Source organism: Magnolia sinica, chromosome 2 (genome assembly GCF_029962835.1).
Source record: "Magnolia sinica isolate HGM2019 chromosome 2, MsV1, whole genome shotgun sequence".
Lineage (NCBI taxonomy): Eukaryota > Viridiplantae > Streptophyta > Magnoliopsida > Magnoliales > Magnoliaceae > Magnolia > Magnolia sinica.
The window spans coordinates 53261661-53267077 of NC_080574.1; the positions used below are offsets into that span (position 1 = coordinate 53261661).

Sequence of the window (5417 nt, forward strand, 5' to 3'; positions counted from 1 at the left end):
GGTTCTCAGCCCCACTTGCTGATGCTTGTATACCAGCTATATATCTGGTGCGCGGCCAGGCCAGCCATTCCACTTTAAATCAGTAGGTGGGTCCCACGTGGGGCCCACCAGATATATATATATATGAATATATATATCATATACATATATTCTATTATATAATATTTATATATCTATATATATTATCAAATGCCTGCAGCTAATGTCCAGGGCCTGGACACTTGCTTGACGATGGTGTAAATGGGGTCCATGCGCCGCGTGGATGGCATGGATCAAGCACGTACATCAAGGTGGTCTCATGTCCAGACTATCGGGACGGTGGGGATGAAAACACTTACATCATGGTGAGCGTCCACATCCAGCTTGTCTAGACGGTGGACGGTGTACTCCACCTAAGATTTAAATATGCCTCATTCTCCCCAGGGCTGGATGGACGGTGGATATCACACCTGCATCACAACAGGCCCATTGTCTTGGATGATCAGGGGTAAAACAAATACATCATGTGGGGCCCTTGGATGGTCGTCTGATTCTCCTGCAAATGTGAGAGAGAGTTCTTTCCCAATTTTAAATTTATGTTGGGTCAAACTAGGTTTGACCTGACTCTTGATTTGGTGCACCACTGGTGCATGTGAGTGGTGTACATGCGCTGTAAGTGGGGCCCACCATGATGTTTTCAAATGAATCAACACTGTCCACTGGTGTTGTCCCTCAGATTTAAGGGTTGAGGCCAAAATGTAAGCATATCCAAAGATCAGGTGGCCAAACTGACATTTAATGGCTGATCTGTCCATTGGGTCCTTTCTTCAATGATCTAAGGGCTAAATTTCGACATGTACAGTTAATTTCAGGTTTATAGTTACGGTATGAGATTTCTCATCGACCAAATTGTGGGAACTATGTGATCTATTATTCAGGGTTCTAGGGTGATGGCATTTTCGTTATTAGTTCGATATAGGAGTTTTGGGAGATCCATTGGTTCCGCATGATTGTAGACATGTTTCTAGGTGATTTTTATAAAAGAACTTATATCTAAATCCTTATGGATAAGGAGTTATTCATCTATTCATTTAAGGGAAGGTACCCACGTCAAATTACATGATAGATGGTCTTGTCACAAAATCAACGATCAGATGGCTTGATCTATGAATGGAGGTCATCCCCAATAGTTAGGTTAGTGTCAAGGCAAGGAAGTAAGGCTAGAATAGTTGGATTGGTAACATACATGCATATATGTTACGTTAAATCTTATGGTAATGCTCGAGGACTTTTGATGCTCGAGTATCGAAACATCAGGGCGTTACAAATAATCTCGGTAAGACCAAGGTCGAATCCACAGGGACTGAAACTTATATGTTTCTGAAATTAACTAGAAGAAGATGTAAAACTAATTCTAAAGTGATTGAGAGAGTAATTATGAATTAAGTAATTAAAACAAAGAATTTAAAGATGGGAACTAGGGTACTAAGGATCCACTTGTAGTGATCAGGGAGCCCTCTTGCTTGATTTAAGCAACACAATTAGAATTGGAGTCCTATCTTATCCAATTAGAAAATATATCAATAAAACCAAATTTGAACTTCTATTGACCTAATTCTCAATGAAGGAGAACTATGATAATTGGCAGGGATTCCATCACCAAACCATGCCCTGGAGACAATGGAAAACAACAGGATTTACCAATCTCATAATCTCAAAGCAGGAGAATTGTGAAGATTAGGAAGGATTCCATCACCCTACCATGCCCAAGGGATGATTGTGAACAACAGGACTTACTAATTTCACAATCTCAAATCAGGAAAAGAAGATACTCCAAGCTATTGTAGATCTACTGTAATTTTAAGTCACAATAAATCATTAAAAACTGAAAGTATTCTTTAAAATCAAATTAGAATCCATGAAGTTCAACATAAACATGAATCAAAGCAATACAAACATCCCATCATGCTATAAGCTTTACCTCTTAGCCCTAGCTAAGAGGTTTAGACAACCATAGATATGATTGGATATAAAACCCTAGAAGAAATCATAAAAAGAACTACGGAAGAAGAAGAAAAACTCTTAGCGACGCTTCTCCACCCTTTTTCTCTGCTCCTTAAACCCCTGAAGATGCCCAGGAACATCCTAGGGAGTCCTATTTAGAGTTGTGGAACTCCAACTTTCGCACTTAATTAGAAAACTCTAGAAACTGCCTCAAATTTACTCAGTTTGCTAAAATAGACTTCACTCTACACAATTTTTTAAAATAGACTTCACTCCGTGCAATTTTACAAATGACTCATAGTTTCAGAATATGCTTTTTTAGGACAATTTCAGGATTCCTTTTCTTCACTTCAAATCTTTGATTCTCTTCATTCCTCACTTGGTTTTCTTGGATCGCATGTGAATTCTTCAATCTTGATCTCCTAAGATCCATCCCTTCCTTGGTGATTCTTGAGCATCAAATCTATACTTTTAGCACTCTTTTCAATCCAAGCTCTTAAATTCACCTTGCAACATAAACATGAGTAAAATAGAACATTAAACATTATCATGTTCATAAAACCAAGATATAAATGGGGGATAATATGCAATATTTGACCCTCAACAATGGTAATGATTCATGTCTGGTTAAAGAAATGGGTGGTCCAGATGGATCAATACATATACGATTTTGTAGGCATACGATTGATTTTGAATGGGTAACATAATAAGCAATTGGTTTGATAAATGGGTAGGTATAAATATAAATAGATAATTCGAATGAATACATTCATGATTGAATAGATGCATAATGTATGAATGGTTAAATTTGTGTTCACGACCGAATAGTCTAATGTACGTGATGGACGTTGATTTAAATGGATGATGAGTAGTTTTGAGGATTGGACAATCTTGATAAGCCCATTGAAATATATGCTTTTACAAGTAATTAGGTAATTTTGAGCCTCACATGGGATTATAGAAGGTATGAGTTTCATCATTTTAAACATAAGAAATTTTTCTTCAACATTGCAAAATAAATGGGCCCACTTAATTCAAGATATCATGGACAGCTTTGTAAATCAACATATGGTTGTCTAAAAGCTTCTCTGAGTGGGGTTGACAAATTACTATAGTTTTGGTCAAAAGGAGGGCATAAACATATCTTTAATCAAATCCAAAATCAAGCAGACCAGCTGATCGATTACTCAGGCCCACAATCAAAACCCAGTGCCCTTCATCTTCTTTGATCCTTGGGTTTGGTAAGAAAAACACCACTTACCCCCTTCAGCCTCTCCATCTATTTGGCAGTCATGGCTATGCAGTTGGTTGCTCATGTCTATTTTGGCAGTCATGGCTATGCAATTGGTTGCTCATGTCTATTTGGCAGTCATGGCTATGCAGTTGGTTGCTTAGGGTGGCAGCGGTCGTGGATGTTGTCGATGCTTGCAGTGGCAACAACAATGTTTGTTGCCTTTGCTTGCAATGATAGTACCCTGTTGTTATGGAGGAAAGTGAGAGAGAGAGAGAGAGAGAGAGAGAGAGAGAGAGAATGAGAGAGAGTGGGGGGGGGGGGGGAGGGGGGTATCAACTTGCGAAATAAAATTAGAAATATACATTTTTGCTGAGATTTCAAAACACACCATTTTAGTATCCTAATTCACACCAAATACACTCCCCTAAACACACCCAAAAGTAGTGTTTCACACTAATTAACATCATAACCTCTCGCCCTAATGGCTCATTAAGTTATGGATTGAGTAACATAATTATATGACAACTAAATTGACAGTCAAAACATGGAAATCGATGGTCACTCAAGTCAATCACACAATAGGAAAAATGAACCAATGCACTTATTGTTGATTAAGTGCCTTTAATCTAGTGCAGAGAAGCCCCGTCTCAGTTCGACCGAATTAGGGGTGGATTCTTGGATTTCACATTGTCCACTTTTGCACATTTTCGATGCAACTAAGGGTTTGTGAGTTGGTTCAGTTTGGTGCGATCGAAGGTATGTATCTCCGGGTCTAACCAACAGAGTATGTAAGTATGGGTTTTATTTCCTAATCTTGTATGAGTGTGTGTGTGTGTGTGTGTGTGTGTGTCCTTTTAATTGTGATTAGGGTTAGAGTAGAACATTTAGAATGGAGAGAGCTTAAGAGCAAAAGGGTTTTAAAGAGAAAGTTAGGGTTTCTACTGCAAGTTGTTCCATATCTTATAACCTTCTTCTGATTATAGTGGATTGATCATCACTTTGTGTTATGATTTTTTTCCACTAGGGTTTATTATGTAAAGCCTCACATGTTCTTTGTTTTTGCTTGAAATTTCTTTTTGTTCTCTATTGGTTGTTTGATTTGATCTAAGGTTGCTTCTGTGCCCAACAAGTGGTATCAGAGCTTAGGGTTAGGATAGTAGTTTGAATTTGAAATATAAGAGCTTGAGGAGGTATCCCATGATTGCGCGTTTTCAGTAAGTTTATCAAAATAATCTCATGCATCATTGGCTTCCTTGTTCATGAATTCCCCATTACACATCATCTCCACAAATTGGCGCATCAGTGAGGTCAATCCCTCATTGAAAAAGCTTGTTATATGTTATGTTTCGTAGCCATGTTGTGGACGTGAATTTATGAGATCCTTAAATCGCTCCTAAAATTGAAAGAAGTTCTCATCTTCTTTTTACACAAAATGTATTCGTTTTATGATATGGGAAGAACTTTTTAAGGAACTCCATTGTACTCTTAGCCCATGTGCCAATGGACCGTGGTCTTAAGAAATGTAACCACAACTTAGCCTTTTCTTTCAAAGAGAAATGAAACAATTTTAGTCTAACTGTGTCCTCGGACATGTTTGGGAAGTGTAATGTAGATATTATCTCATCAAACTCTTTCATATGCAAGTATCGACTTTTATATTTTAATCCATGAAACTTTGGGATGAGTTGAATTATCCCTGGTTTAATATCCACAGTTCCTACATTTAATAGAAATATCATGAAGGAAGGTGTACTCACCCCCGCCGATTGTAAATAATCTCATAGAGTACGAGGTGGGGGTGCATTATGCACCTCATTTTTATCTTGAACTTCCTCAACTAGGGATTGAGGTTGATTTGCAGCCATCACTTCTAATGAATCAGAGGGTCTCAAGTGGTGTCCAATCCTGTGATGGATAGGCAACCCTTTAATTAATCCTCCTTCACTCAACAGACGTAGAGTGTTATCACAGACCCACTTGGGCATAAAACACTCTCAGCCCTCAAGTAACTAAATCAAACTAAACCTAAGAAGAAAGAAAACTAAAGAAAATAAGAAATCTAGAAAAGAATGAGGGAATTGGAAAGAGGTTACCGGATTGGAGTTGTTATGTTAAGATCCTACAAAATAGAAAACAATGTTAGTTTCTAAAACTAATTTCAGAAAAAAAAAACCTAACCTAAAAATAAAGCAAAAAGTTA

General features: G+C 37.8%; 1 non-coding gene across 1 annotated transcript; it reads left to right on the plus strand.

Moving 5' to 3' along the window:
- Positions 1-4566: 4566 nt before the first annotated feature.
- Positions 4567-4670, plus strand: LOC131238370 (small nucleolar RNA R71). The gene has a single exon (XR_009167772.1). It is a non-coding gene; the product is annotated as a small nucleolar RNA R71 (small nucleolar RNA).
- Positions 4671-5417: the final 747 nt, after the last annotated feature.